The 16180-nt window shown below is 43.6% G+C and overlaps 2 non-coding genes across 2 annotated transcripts; both read left to right on the top strand.

Moving 5' to 3' along the window:
• The first annotated feature begins 1412 nt into the window (after positions 1–1412).
• Positions 1413–1486, top strand: TRNAI-AAU (transfer RNA isoleucine (anticodon AAU)). The gene has a single exon. It is a non-coding gene; the product is annotated as a tRNA-Ile (tRNA).
• Positions 1487–15715: 14229 nt separating this feature from the next.
• TRNAI-AAU (transfer RNA isoleucine (anticodon AAU)) lies at positions 15716–15789 on the top strand. The gene has a single exon. It is a non-coding gene; the product is annotated as a tRNA-Ile (tRNA).
• Positions 15790–16180: the final 391 nt, after the last annotated feature.

The raw sequence follows: 16180 nt of genomic DNA on the forward strand, positions 1-16180 counted from the left end.
TTTATCACCAATACGTCCACTACCTAGGCTCCTTGTTCCGCAAACCTGGATCAGAATCGACAAAGATGAGCATTGTCCTTGTTTGAAAAGAGATCCAGAAAGGGTTTCACAAACTCTCGGCATATCTCTCAAAACAACGACCTGGATAACGTCAACTCCAGCAAATTTCGAAACCTCCAGCTGTCTGCCATCACATTGTCGGTGCCCTTGATGTGTACTGCTGACGTATGCAACAGGTTGATCTCTGCCCAATAGCCCAATTGTTCTGCTATTGCATTGAGGGATTTTGAATGCATGCTTCACTGCTGGTTAATGTAAAAGACCGCTACCTTATTCTCTGTCTTTACTAGCACATTTTTCTGAGACAGATGATGATGGGAAAACTTCAAAGCCCTGAAGCTTACCATCAACTCCATCTACTTCCATGACCTCCGACTCTCTAGGAAAGACCACTTGAATCGACAGGATCAGTCCAACACAGTAGCTCTCCAGCCAGGTTTGCTGGCATCTGTTGCGAGGAATTCAGGAGGATCCAGGTGTATTAGTGTCCACTTAGATCAGTGGTCTTCAAACTCTTTAATGCCACATCCACCCAAAGGGAAAAAAAAACATTGGTGCCTCCCCTCTGAATTTTCCAGAATTCTTCTATCAATTTGACACTGTTTAAATATGTCTAGACCTATTTAAACATTGCAGTTAAGTTCTGTTACTGTTTTAAAAATGCAATCAAATACATGACCCCAAATATACTATTCTGGTCAGGCAGGCCTTACTAACCAATTGCAGCATCATGCTCTGCTGAGTAAACTGATCTCACGGCAGTGAGGAATGCACAGGCCGGGTGGTGCCCGGCGCACGAAAGCGCGCCTTCTTGTGTTGTATGTCTCTTTGCGAAAATGCAAACTCAAATTTCCTGCACTGTGGTCGGCAGGAGAGACATGGGAAGGTGCAGTAGGGAAGGCTTGAGCAACAAACCGTAGGCTATGTTTTGTTGTTACTTTGTTGACATGAGCTAGAGTAATTTAAAGCAGAAGGAACGTCCAGACCTAAAAACAACTCTCTTACCTCCAACGCCGAATAACCACTATAATTAGAATATCGCAAAAGCAGCTGGCCTTGTAAACTTAATGAGCAAGCAAGCCGATGCATTTTGGGTTTTGTTGTGAAAGAATACAAATTCTATCCATCCTTTCCTTTTCTTCCGGCAACAACCAATGTTACAAAGATATCACAGCACACAGTGACATTGACTGAAATAAGAGGCGCTGAGGCTGGCGTGCAGCACTCAACAGCTCTTGTTATTGCAATCCAGACAGGGGACGGTAGGAGAAAAGTATGAAGGAATTGCGATAGTGAGACCGACTCTTCAGTGTATCTGCATGTCATGGAAAAAGGATAACTCTGTCATTCATGGCTGGTTAGCTCAGTTGGTTAGAGCATGGTGCTAATAACGCCAAGGTTGCGGGTTCGATCCCCGTACGGGCCACGTTAAGTTTTTTTTCTCAAGTAAACTTTTTTTTTCTCATTTAATCAAACGCTTGTAAATCCATACACTCTGTTGCTCCAGTACACGTTCACTTTCCATTAGTCCTTCTTTTGCCACTTCTGACCAAAGCTCAAGCCGGCAGCGCCAGTAGAACAACAGAAGTGCAAGAGATTGTCTCTCCAAGATGGAGACACTGGCTCAGACTATGTCACGTGAGAGGTGGAGGGAGACCAAGAGCTGATTATTAGATGCGTGGGGATAAGAGGAACATAACTCAGGTGAACAGATTCTGGATAGTCATGCTATAGCTAGGATCAGCAACGTTACAGGGGAAAGGATAGGAAAATAATTAGGTGACAGAAGTATAGAAGTGGCTACAAGGGGGCGTGTCTCTTAACAGGGCCGAAAGATACACTGAAGGCGAAGGTGAAGTGAAAGAAGAAAGAAAGATCAAAGGAAATCAACAGTGATTGAGAGAAAACTCACAAAGGCAAATTGAGCAAAAGACAGGACCTGGGGAGTTAGACTACTTCAATGCAAATTTATGCCGCAGATGAGCATGACAACTGACCTTTGTCCAGTGGTGCTGAAACAATTTTCAGTGTGGGGGTGCTGCCATCAAAGGGCTTCTGAAAATCCAGGAATCATACAAAGAACAAGTCCTGCAGAATGAGCCACGCACATTCAGAAAGAGTGGTGATGCGTTGGTTACTTATTGGTAATCTTCATTAGCCTTAGTCCATTGCGTCCTTGTGACAGTCATTACAAAGTAAAGTGATGTCACCCTCCAAGAGGAAGAAAGAACAGGAGGATTCTTAAATGCTAGCGCCATGCACCCAACCTGGGTGCCAAGCCCTTGCCAAAGGACTGATGGGAAGGTGGGCAGGATGTAATGTTTGTGACAAGGACAAGATGGATTTAGGGTAATGCAGAGTTCAAAACATTGGTACTCAAATGCAAAACAGAAAATTTATTAAGCGATAATGCTTCACAAATGTATGCATTGAGGCCCAAGTAACCACCCTAGGAATTTCCTAGATTGTTACTCACTGGAATTCAACCCAGGAGGTGGCCATTCCTCTCGTAGACCATCCCTGACCTGGAAGATTTTCTAAAAAGCCTTGCAAAGCCAGAAAAATTGACAACTTAATCCACCTACTCAGAGTCATAAAAGTCACCTTCTTGTCTTTTCCAGGCTGTCCAAAAGTCACAAACAAGGAGTCGGTTTTCCTGAACTGCAGAGGCCTGGTGACATAAATGAAAAGAGCTCTTTAAACATCAAGTGTATTCACCAAATGTTCCTCCGGAGAGGAAGGAGAGGGAATGAAAGAAGGAAGAATTATTTCCTAAGATCTATCAAAAATAGACTTAACCTTTGCAGCAAAGGTAGGGCTAGGCCTTAAAGTTACCCCATCTTCCAAAGTATCAAATGAAGAGAGGACAGCATTTTAAGGCTCCCAGCTCCCCAATTGTTCTCAGCAAGGTGATAGCAAATAGGAAAATAACTTTATAGGAGACAATCTTTAATTGTACAGTATCCAGATCCTCAAAGAGATAAAATTGCAAAGCCTATAAAAGAGTTGGAAGATTCTGAGTTGGAGAAAAGGGATTTTTCATTGTTCTTACCATTGACAAAAGATCATAACAGTCTAGACACCAAAGAGTGTAACATCGATGAAAGTTCAGAAAAGTCCCTAAAAGCCTTTATCGCAAACCAATGAGCTTTCAGAGTGGAAAGAGATTCAAGTGAAACCCATTCAGAAGAAAATGCAAAATAGCAGACAAACTACAGGTAGGTGCCAAAAGATCATTAGCAGAACATCATGTCTGAAAGGACTTCCAGTTCTTTGAGTAAGACTTCGAAGTAGAAGGCCTGCTGGAGTGCTGACTTAACTCCACTAAGGAAGAGGAAAGACCCTTTGCTAGCAGTCCAGACTTCTCAACCTCCAAAGCGATAGAGTGAGTTGGAGCAAGAAGGTCAGGGACGACGTTCTGAGCAGAGACACACTTGAGCAGTACCCAAGGAGGTAGAAGAGCCAGGGGTTCAGAAGAGGAAACCATGACATCTCTGGCCAATCAGGGTCAACAAGAATCAAGTTCCCTCCCCCTGCTGAGACTAGAAGAGAACCATCTGGATCAATAAAAAGAGGGGGAATGTATAAAGGAGACTTCTCAGCCACTTTATCACCAATACGTCCACTACCTAGGCTCCTTGTTCCGGAAACCTGGATCAGAATCGACAAAGATGAGCATTGTCCTTGTTTGAAAAGAGATCCAGAAAGGGTTTCACAAACTCTCGGCATATCTCTCAAAACAACGACCTGGATAACGTCAACTCCAGCAAATTTGGAAACCTCCAGCTGTCTGCCATCACATTGTCGGTGCCCTTGATGTGTACTGCCGACGTATGCAACAGGTTGATCTCTGCCCAATAGCCCAATTGTTCTGCTATTGCATTGAGGGATTTTGAATGCATGCTTCACTGCTGGTTAATGTAAAAGACCGCTACCTTATTCTCTGTCTTTACTAGCACATTTTTCTGAGACAGATGATGATGGGAAAACTTCAAAGCCCTGAAGCTTACCATCAACTCCATCTACTTCCATGACCTCCGACTCTCTAGGAAAGACCACTTGAATCGACAGGATCAGTCCAACACAGTAGCTCTCCAGCCAGGTTTGCTGGCATCTGTTGCGAGGAATTCAGGAGGATCCAGGTGTATTAGTGTCCACTTAGACCAGTGTTCTTCAAACTCTTTAATGCCACATCCACCCAAAGGGAAAAAAAACATTGGTGCCTCCCCTCTGAATTTTCCAGAATTCTTCTATCAAATTGACACTGTTTAAATATGTCTAGACCTATTTAAACATTGCAGTTAAGTTCTGTTACTGTTTTAAAAATGCAATCAAATACATGATCCCGAATATACTATTCTGGTCAGGCAGGCCTTACTAACCAATTGCAGCGTCATGCTCTGCTGAGTAAACTGATCTCACGGCAGTGAGGAATGCACAGGCCGGGTGGTGCCCGGCGCACAAAAGCGCGCCTTCTTGTGTTGTACGTCTCTTTGCGCAAATGCAAACTCAAATTTCCTGCACTGTGGTCGGCAGGAGAGACATGGGAAGGTGCAGTGGGGAAGGCTTGAGCAACAAACCGTTGGCTATGTTTTGTTGTTACTTTGTTGCCATGAGCTAGAGTATTTTAAAGCAGAAGGAACGGCCAGACTTAAAAACAACTCTCTTACCTCCAACGCCGAATAACCACTATAATTAGAATATCTCAAAAGCAGCTGGCCTTGTAAACTTAATGAGCAAGCAAGCCGATGCATTTTGGGTTTTGTTGTAAAAGAATACAAATCCTATCCATCCTTTCCTTTTCTTCCGGCAACAACCAATGTTACAATGATATCACAGCACACAGTGACATTGACTGAAAGCAGAGGCGCTGAGGCTGGCGTGCAGCACTCAACAGCTCTTGTTATTGCAATCCAGACAGGGGACAGAAGGAGAAAAGTATGAAGGAATTGCGATAGTGAGACCGACTCTTCTGTGTATCTGCATGTCATGGAAAAAGGATAACTCTGTCATTCATAGCCGGTTAGCTCGGTTGGTTAGAGCGTGGTGCTAATAACGCCAAGGTCGCGGGTTCGATCCCCGTATGGGACAAGTTAAGTTTTTCTCTCAAGTAAACTCTTTTTTTCTCATTTAATCAAACGCTTGTAAATCCATACACTCTATTGCTCCAGTACACGTTCACTTTCCATTAGTCCTTCTTTTGCCACTTCTGACCAAAGCTCAAGCCGGCAGCGCCAGTAGAACAACAGAAGTGCAAGAGATTGTCTCTCCAAGATGAAGACACTGGCTCAGACTATGTCACGTGAGAGGTGGAGGGAGACCAAGAGCTGATTATTAGATGCGTGGGGATAAGAGGAACATAACTCAGGTGAACAGATTCTGGATAGTCATGCTATAGCTAGGATCAGCAACGTTACAGGGGAAAGGATAGGAAAATAATTAGGTGACAGAAGTATAGAAGTGGCTACAAGGGGGCGTGTCTCTTAACAGGGCCGAAAGATACACTGAAGGCGAAGGTGAAGTGAAAGAAGAAAGAAAGATCAAAGGAAATCAACAGTGATTGAGAGAAAACTCACAAAGGCAAATTGAGCAAAAGACAGGACCTGGGGAGTTAGACTACTTCAATGCAAATTTACGCCGCAGATGAGCATGACAACTGACCCTTGTCCAGTGGTGCTGAAACAATTTTCAGTGTGGGGGTGCTGCCATCAAAGGGCTTCTGAAAATCCAGGAATCATACAAAGAACAAGTCCTGCAGAATGAGCCACGCACATTCAGAAAGAGTGGTGATGCGTTGGTTACTTATTGGTAATCTTCATTAGCCTTAGTCCATTGCGTCCTTGTGACAGTCATTACAAAGTAAAGTGATGTCACCCTCCAAGAGGAAGAAAGAACAGGAGGATTCTTAAATGCTAGCGCCATGCACCCAACCTGGGTGCCAAGCCCTTGCCAAAGGACTGATGGGAAGGTGGGCAGGATGTAATGTTTGTGACAAGGACAAGATGGACTTAGGGTAATGCAGAGATCAAAACATTGGTACTCAAATGCAAAACAGAAAATTTATTAAGCGATAATGCTTCACAAATGTATGCATTGAGGCCCAAGTAACCACCCTAGGAATTTCCTAGATTGTTACTCACTGGAATTCAATCCAGGAGGTGGCCATTCCTCTCGTAGACCATCCCTGACCTGGAAGATTATCTAAAAAGCCTTGGAAAGCCAGAAAAATTGACAACTTAATCCACTTACTCAGAGTCATAAAAGTCACCTTCTTGTCTTTTCCAGGCTGTCCAAAAGTCACAAACAAGGAGTCGGTTTTCCTGAACTGCAGAGGCCTGGTGACATAAATGAAAAGAGCTCTTTAAACATCAAGTGTATTCAACAAATGTTCCTCTGGAGAGGAAGGAGAGGGAATGAAAGAAGGAAGAATTATTTCCTAAGATCTATCAAAAATAGACTTAACCTTTGCAGCAAAGGTAGGGCTAGGCCTTAAAGTTACCCCATCTTCCAAAGTATCAAATGAAGAGAGGACAGCATTTTAAGGCTCCCAGCTCCCCAATTGTTCTCAGCAAGGTGATAGCAAATAGGAAAATAACTTTATAGGAGACAATCTTTAATTGTACAGTATCCAGATCCTCAAAGAGATAAAATTGCAAAGCCTATAAAAGAGTTGGAAGATTCTGAGTTGGAGAAAAGGGATTTTTCATTGTTCTTACCATTGACAAAAGATCATAACAGTCTAGACACCAAAGAGTGTAACATCGATGAAAGTTCAGAAAAGTCCCTGAAAGCCTTTATCGCAAACCAATGAGCTTTCAGAGTGGAAAGAGATTCAAGTGAAACCCATTCAGAAGAAAATGCAAAATAGCAGACAAACTACAGGTAGGTGCCAAAAGATCATTAGCAGAACATCATGTCTGAAAGGACTTCCAGTTCTTTGAGTAAGACTTCGAAGTAGAAGGCCTGCTGGAGTGCTGACTTAACTCCACTAAGGAAGAGGAAAGACCCTTTGCTAGCAGTCCAGACTTCTCAACCTCCAAAGCGATAGAGTGAGTTGGAGCAAGAAGGTCAGGGACGACGTTCTGAGCAGAGACACACTTGAGCAGTACCCAAGGAGGTAGAAGAGCCAGGGGTTCAGAAGAGGAAACCATGACATCTCTGGCCAATCAGGGTCAACAAGAATCAAGTTCCCTCCCCCTGCTGAGACTTGAAGAGAACCATCTGGATCAATAAAAAGAGGGGGAATGTATAAAGGAGACTTCTCAGCCACTTTATCACCAATACGTCCACTACCTAGGCTCCTTGTTCCGGAAACCTGGATCAGAATCGACAAAGATGAGCATTGTCCTTGTTTGAAAAGAGATCCAGAAAGGGTTTCACAAACTCTCGGCATATCTCTCAAAACAACGACCTGGATAACGTCAACTCCAGCAAATTTGGAAACCTCCAGCTGTGTGCCATCACATTGTCGGTGCCCTTGATGTGTACTGCTGACGTATGCAACAGGTTGATCTCTGCCCAATAGCCCAATTGTTCTGCTATTGCATTGAGGGATTTTGAATGCATGCTTCACTGCTGGTTAATGTAAAAGACCGCTACCTTATTCTCTGTCTTTACTAGCACATTTTTCTGAGACAGATGATGATGGGAAAACTTCAAAGCCCTGAAGCTTACCATCAACTCCATCTACTTCCATGACCTCCGACTCTCTAGGAAAGACCACTTGAATCGACAGGATCAGTCCAACACAGTAGCTCTCCAGCCAGGTTTGCTGGCATCTGTTGCGAGGAATTCAGGAGGATCCAGGTGTATTAGTGTCCACTTAGACCAGTGGTCTTCAAACTCTTTAATGCCACATCCACCCAAAGGGAAAAAAAAACATTGGTGCCTCCCCTCTGAATTTTCCAGAACTCTTCTATCAAATTGACACTGTTTAAATATGTCTAGACCTATTTAAACATTGCAGTTAAGTTCTGTTACTGTTTTAAAAATGCAATCAAATACATGACCCCAAATATACTATTCTGGTCAGGCAGGCCTTACTAACCAATTGCAGCGTCATGCTCTGCTGAGTAAACTGATCTCACGGCAGTGAGGAATGCACATGCCAGGTGGTGCCTGGCGCACGAAAGCGCGCCTTCTTGTGTTGTACGTCTCTTTGCGCAAATGCAAACTCAAATTTCCTGCACTGTGGTCGGCAGGAGAGACATGGGAAGGTGCAGTAGGGAAGGCTTGAGCAAGAAACCGTTGGCTATGTTTTGTTGTTACTTTGTTGACATGAGCTAGAGTAATTTAAAGCAGAAGGAACGGCCAGACCTAAAAACAACTCTCTTACCTCCAACGCCGAATAACCACTATAATTAGAATATCTCAAAAGCAGCTGGCCTTGTAAACTTAATGAGCAAGCAAGCCGATGCATTTTGGGTTTTGTTGTAAAAGAATACAAATCCTATCCATCCTTTCCTTTTCTTCCGGCAACAACCAATGTTACAATGATATCACAGCACACAGTGACATTGACTGAAAGCAGAGGCGCTGAGGCTGGCGTGCAGCACTCAACAGCTCTTGTTATTGCAATCCAGACAGGGGACAGAAGGAGAAAAGTATGAAGGAATTGCGATAGTGAGACCGACTCTTCTGTGTATCTGCATGTCATGGAAAAAGGATAACTCTGTCATTCATGGCCGGTTAGCTCAGTTGGTTAGAGTGAGGTGCTAATAACACCAAGGTCGCGGGTTCGGTCCCCGTATGGGCCAAGTTAAGTTTTTCTCTCAAGTAAACTCTTTTTTTCTCATTTAATCAAACGCTTGTAAATCCATACACTCTGTTGCTCCAGTACACGTTCACTTTCCATTAGTCCTTCTTTTGCCACTTCTGACCAAAGCTCAAGCCGGCAGCGCCAGTAGAACAACAGAAGTGCAAGAGATTGTCTCTCCAAGATGGAGACACTGGCTCAGACTATGTCATGTGAGAGGTGGAGGGAGACCAAGAGCTGATTATTAGATGCGTGGGGATAAGAGGAACATAACTCAGGTGAACAGATTCTGGATAGTCATGCTATAGCTAGGATCAGCAACGTTACAGGGGAAAGGATAGGAAAATAATTAGGTGACAGAAGTATAGAAGTGGCTACAAGGGGGCGTGTCTCTTAACAGGGCCGAAAGATACACTGAAGGCGAAGGTGAAGTGAAAGAAGAAAGAAAGATCAAAGGAAATCAACAGTGATTGAGAGAAAACTCACAAAGGCAAATTGAGCAAAAGACAGGACCTGGGGAGTTAGACTACTTCAATGCAAATTTACGCCGCAGATGAGCATGACAACTGACCATTGTCCAGTGGTGCTGAAACAATTTTCAGTGTGGGGGTGCTGCCATCAAAGGGCTTCTGAAAATCCAGGAATCATACAAAGAACAAGTCCTGCAGAATGAGCCACGCACATTCAGAAAGAGTGGTGATGCGTTTGTTACTTATTGGTAATCTTCATTAGCCTTAGTCCATTGCGTCCTTGTGACAGTCATTACAAAGTAAAGTGATGTCACCCTCCAAGAGGAAGAAAGAACAGGAGGATTCTTAAATGCTAGCGCCATGCACCCAACCTGGGTGCCAAGCCCTTGCCAAAGGACTGATGGGAAGGTGGGCAGGATGTAATGTTTGTGACAAGGACAAGATGGACTTAGGGTAATGCAGAGTTCAAAACATTGGTACTCAAATGCAAAACAGAAAATTTATTAAGTGATAATGCTTCACAAATGTATGCATTGAGGCCCAAGTAACCACCCTAGGAATTTCCTAGATTGTTACTCACTGGAATTCAACCCAGGAGGTGGCCATTCCTCTCGTAGACCATCCCTGACCTGGAAGATTTTCTAAAAAGCCTTGCAAAGCCAGAAAAATTGACAACTTAATCCACCTACTCAGAGTCATAAAAGTCACCTTCTTGTCTTTTCCAGGCTGTCCAAAAGTCACAAACAAGGAGTCGGTTTTCCTGAACTGCAGAGGCCTGGTGACATAAATGAAAAGAGCTCTTTAAACATCAAGTGTATTCAACAAATGTTCTTCCGAAGAGGAAGGAGAGGGAATGAAAGAAGGAAGAATTATTTCCTAAGATCTATCAAAAATAGACTTAACCTTTGCAGCAAAGGTAGGGCTAGGCCTTAAAGTTACCCCATCTTCCAAAGTATCAAATGAAGAGAGGACAGCATTTTAAGGCTCCCAGCTCCCCAATTGTTCTCAGCAAGGTGATAGCAAATAGGAAAATAACTTTATAGGAGACAATCTTTAATTGTACAGTATCCAGATCCTCAAAGAGATAAAATTGCAAAGCCTATAAAAGAGTTGGAAGATTCTGAGTTGGAGAAAAGGGATTTTTCATTGTTCTTACCATTGACAAAAGATCATAACAGTCTAGACACCAAAGAGTGTAACATCGATGAAAGTTCAGAAAAGTCCCTAAAAGCCTTTATCGCAAAGTAAGGAGCTTTCAGAGTGGAAAGATATTCAAGTGAAACCCATTCAGAAGAAAATGCAAAATAGCAGACAAACTACAGGTAGGTGCCAAAAGATCATTAGCAGAACATCATGTCTGAAAGGACTTCCAGTTCTTTGAGTAAGACTTCGAAGTAGAAGGCCTGCTGGAGTGCTGACTTAACTCCACTAAGGAAGAGGAAAGACCCTTTGCTAGCAGTCCAGACTTCTCAACCTCCAAAGCGATAGAGTGAGTTGGAGCAAGAAGGTCAGGGACGACGTTCTGAGCAGAGACACACTTGAGCAGTACCCAAGGAGGTAGAAGAGCCAGGGGTTCAGAAGAGGAAACCATGACATCTCTGGCCAATCAGGGTCAACAAGAATCAAGTTCCCTCCCCCTGCTGAGACTTGAAGAGAACCATCTGGATCAATAAAAAGGGGGGGAATGTATAAAGGAGACTTCTCAGCCACTTTATCACCAATACGTCCACTACCTAGGCTCCTTGTTCCGTAAACCTCGATCAGAATCGACAAAGATGAGCATTGTCCTTGTTTGAAAAGAGATCCAGAAAGGGTTTCACAAACTCTCGGCATATCTCTCAAAACAACTACCTGGATAACGTCAACTCCAGCAAATTTGGAAACCTCCCGCTGTCTGCCATCACATTGTCGGTGCCCTTGATGTGTACTGCCGACGTATGCAACTGTTTGATCTCTGCCCAATAGCCCAATTGTTCTGCTATTGCATTGAGGGATTTTGAATGCATGCTTCACTGCTGGTTAATGTAAAAGACCGCTACCTTATTCTCTGTCTTTACTAGCACATTTTTCTGAGACAGATGATGATGGGAAAACTTCAAGGCCCTGAAGCTTACCATCAACTCCATCTACTTCCATGACCTCTGACTCTCTAGGAAAGACCACTTGAATCGACAGGATCAGTCCAACACAGTAGCTCTCCAGCCAGGTTTGCTGGCATCTGTTGCGAGGAATTCAGGAGGATCCAGGTGTATTAGTGTCCACTTAGACCAGTGGTCTTCAAACTCTTTAATGCCGCATCCACCCAAAGGGAAAAAACAACATTGGTGCCTCCCCTCTGAATTTTCCAGAATTCTTCTATCAAATTGACACTGTTTAAATATGTCTAGACCTATTTAAACATTGCAGTTAAGTTCTGTTACTGTTTTAAAAATGCAATCAAATACATGACCCCAAATATATTATTCTAGTCAGGCAGGCCTTACTAACCAATTGCAGCGTCATGCTCTGCTGAGTAAACTGATCTCACGGCAGTGAGGAATGCACAGGCCGGGTGGTGCCCGGCGCACGAAAGCGCGCCTTCTTGTGTTGTACGTCTCTTTGCGCAAATGCAAACTCAAATTTCCTGCACTGTGGTCGGCAGGAGAGACATGGGAAGGTGCAGTAGGGAAGGCTTGAGCAACAAACCGTTGGCTATGTTTTGTTGTTACATTGTTGACATGAGCTAGAGTAATTTAAAGCAGATGGAACGGCCAGACCTAAAAACAACTCTCTTACCTCCAACGCCGAATAACCACTATAATTAGAATATCTCAAAAGCAGCTGGCCTTGTAAACTTAATGAGCAAGCAAGCCGATGCATTTTGGGTTTTGTTGTAAAAGAATAGAAATCCTATCCATCCTTTCCTTTTCTTCCAGCAACAACCAATGTTACAAAGATATCACAGCACACAGTGACATTGACTGAAAGAAGAGGCGCTGAGGCTGGCGTGCAGCACTCAACAGCTCTTGTTATTGCAATCCAGACAGGGGACAGAAGGAGAAAAGTATGAAGGAATTGCGATAGTGAGACCGACTCTTCTGTGTATCTGCATGTCATGGAAAGAGGATAACTCTGTCATTCATGGCCGGTTACCTCAGTTGGTTAGAGCGTGGTGCTAATAACGCCAAAGTGGCGGGTTCGATCCCCGTACGGGCCAAGTTAAGTTTTTTTGAAGTGGCTACAAGGGGGCGTGTCTCTTAACAGGGCCGAAAGATACACTGAAGGCGAAGGTGAAAGAAGAAAGAAAGATCAAAGGAAATCAACAGTGATTGAGAGAAAACTCACAAAGGCAAATTGAGCAAAAGACAGGACCTGGGGAGTTAGACTACTTCAATGCAAATTTACGCCGCAGATGAGCATGACAACTGACCCTTGTCCAGTGGTGCTGAAACAATTTTCAGTGTGGGGGTGCTGCCATCAAAGGGCTTCTGAAAATCCAGGAATCATACAAAGAACAAGTCCTGCAGAATGAGCCACGCACATTCAGAAAGAGTGGTGATGCGTTGGTTACTTATTGGTAATCTTCATTAGCCTTAGTCCATTGCGTCCTTGTGACAGTCATTACAAAGTAAAGTGATGTCACCCTCCAAGAGGAAGAAAGAACAGGAGGATTCTTAAATGCTAGCGCCATGCACCCAACCTGGGTGCCAAGCCCTTGCCAAAGGACTGATGGGAAGGTGGGCAGGATGTAATGTTTGTGACAAGGACAAGATGGACTTAGGGTAATGCAGAGTTCAAAACATTGGTACTCAAATGCAAAACAGAAAATGTATTAAGCGATAATGCTTCACAAATGTATGCATTGAGGCCCAAGTAACCACCCTAGGAATTTCCTAGATTGTTACTCACTGGAATTCAATCCAGGAGGTGGCCATTCCTCTCGTAGACCATCCCTGACCTGGAAGATTTTCTAAAAAGCCTTGCAAAGCCAGAAAAATTGACAACTTAATCCATCTACTCAGAGTCATAAAAGTCACCTTCTTGTCTTTTCCAGGCTGTCCAAAAGTCACAAACAAGGAGTCGGTTTTCCTGAACTGCAGAGGCCTGGTGACATGAATGAAAAGAGCTCTTTAAACATCAAGTGTATTCAACAAATGTTCCTCCGGAGAGGAAGGAGAGGGAATGAAAGAAGGAAGAATTATTTCCTAAGATCTATCAAAAATAGACTTAACCTTTGCAGCAAAGGTAGGGCTAGGCCTTAAAGTTACCCCATCTTCCAAAGTATCAAATGAAGAGAGGACAGCATTTTAAGGCTCCCAGCTCCCCAATTGTTCTCAGCAAGGTGATAGCAAATAGGAAAATAACTTTATAGGAGACAATCTTTAATTGTACAGTATCCAGATCCTCAAAGAGATAAAATTGCAAAGCCTATAAAAGAGTTGGAAGATTCTGAGTTGGAGAAAAGGAATTTTTCATTGTTCTTACCATTGACAAAAGATCATAACAGTCTAGACACCAAAGAGTGTAACATCGATGAAAGTTCAGAAAAGTCCCTGAAAGCCTTTATCGCAAACCAATGAGCTTTCAGAGTGGAAAGAGATTCAAGTGAAACCCATTCAGAAGAAAATGCAAAATAGCAGACAAACTACAGGTAGGTGCCAAAAGATCATTAGCAGAACATCATGTCTGAAAGGACTTCCAGTTCTTTGAGTAAGACTTCGAAGTAGAAGGCCTGCTGGAGTGCTGACTTAACTCCACTAAGGAAGAGGAAAGACCCTTTGCTAGCAGTCCAGACTTCTCAACCTCCAAAGCGATAGAGTGAGTTGGAGCAAGAAGGTCAGGGACGACGTTCTGAGCAGAGACACACTTGAGCAGTACCCAAGGAGGTAGAAGAGCCAGGGGTTCAGAAGAGGAAACCATGACATCTCTGGCCAATCAGGGTCAACAAGAATCAAGTTCCCTCCCCCTGCTGAGACTTGAAGAGAACCATCTGGATCAATAAAAAGAGGGGGAATGTATAAAGGAGACTTCTCAGCCACTTTATCACCAATACGTCCACTACCTAGGCTCCTTGTTCCGCAAACCTGGATCAGAATCGACAAAGATGAGCATTGTCCTTGTTTGAAAAGAGATCCAGAAAGGGTTTCACAAACTCTCGGCATATCTCTCAAAACAACGACCTGGATAACGTCAACTCCAGCAAATTTCGAAACCTCCAGCTGTCTGCCATCACATTGTCGGTGCCCTTGATGTGTACTGCTGACGTATGCAACAGGTTGATCTCTGCCCAATAGCCCAATTGTTCTGCTATTGCATTGAGGGATTTTGAATGCATGCTTCACTGCTGGTTAATGTAAAAGACCGCTACCTTATTCTCTGTCTTTACTAGCACATTTTTCTGAGACAGATGATGATGGGAAAACTTCAAAGCCCTGAAGCTTACCATCAACTCCATCTACTTCCATGACCTCCGACTCTCTAGGAAAGACCACTTGAATCGACAGGATCAGTCCAACACAGTAGCTCTCCAGCCAGGTTTGCTGGCATCTGTTGCGAGGAATTCAGGAGGATCCAGGTGTATTAGTGTCCACTTAGATCAGTGGTCTTCAAACTCTTTAATGCCACATCCACCCAAAGGGAAAAAAAAACATTGGTGCCTCCCCTCTGAATTTTCCAGAATTCTTCTATCAATTTGACACTGTTTAAATATGTCTAGACCTATTTAAACATTGCAGTTAAGTTCTGTTACTGTTTTAAAAATGCAATCAAATACATGACCCCAAATATACTATTCTGGTCAGGCAGGCCTTACTAACCAATTGCAGCATCATGCTCTGCTGAGTAAACTGATCTCACGGCAGTGAGGAATGCACAGGCCGGGTGGTGCCCGGCGCACGAAAGCGCGCCTTCTTGTGTTGTATGTCTCTTTGCGAAAATGCAAACTCAAATTTCCTGCACTGTGGTCGGCAGGAGAGACATGGGAAGGTGCAGTAGGGAAGGCTTGAGCAACAAACCGTAGGCTATGTTTTGTTGTTACTTTGTTGACATGAGCTAGAGTAATTTAAAGCAGAAGGAATGTCCAGACCTAAAAACAACTCTCTTACCTCCAACGCCGAATAACCACTATAATTAGAATATCGCAAAAGCAGCTGGCCTTGTAAACTTAATGAGCAAGCAAGCCGATGCATTTTGGGTTTTGTTGTGAAAGAATACAAATTCTATCCATCCTTTCCTTTTCTTCCGGCAACAACCAATGTTACAAAGATATCACAGCACACAGTGACATTGACTGAAATAAGAGGCGCTGAGGCTGGCGTGCAGCACTCAACAGCTCTTGTTATTGCAATCCAGACAGGGGACGGTAGGAGAAAAGTATGAAGGAATTGCGATAGTGAGACCGACTCTTCAGTGTATCTGCATGTCATGGAAAAAGGATAACTCTGTCATTCATGGCTGGTTAGCTCAGTTGGTTAGAGCATGGTGCTAATAACGCCAAGGTTGCGGGTTCGATCCCCGTACGGGCCAAGTTAAGTTTTTTTTCTCAAGTAAACTTTTTTTTTCTCATTTAATCAAACGCTTGTAAATCCATACACTCTGTTGCTCCAGTACACGTTCACTTTCCATTAGTCCTTCTTTTGCCACTTCTGACCAAAGCTCAAGCCGGCAGCGCCAGTAGAACAACAGAAGTGCAAGAGATTGTCTCTCCAAGATGGAGACACTGGCTCAGACTATGTCACGTGAGAGGTGGAGGGAGACCAAGAGCTGATTATTAGATGCGTGGGGATAAGAGGAACATAACTCAGGTGAACAGATTCTGGATAGTCATGCTATAGCTAGGATCAGCAACGTTACAGGGGAAAGGATAGGAAAATAATTAGGTGACAGAAGTATAGAAGTGGCTACAAGGGGGCGTGTC

The sequence above is a fragment of the Pleurodeles waltl genome, chromosome 12 (assembly GCF_031143425.1).
Source record: "Pleurodeles waltl isolate 20211129_DDA chromosome 12, aPleWal1.hap1.20221129, whole genome shotgun sequence".
Taxonomy (NCBI): domain Eukaryota; kingdom Metazoa; phylum Chordata; class Amphibia; order Caudata; family Salamandridae; genus Pleurodeles; species Pleurodeles waltl.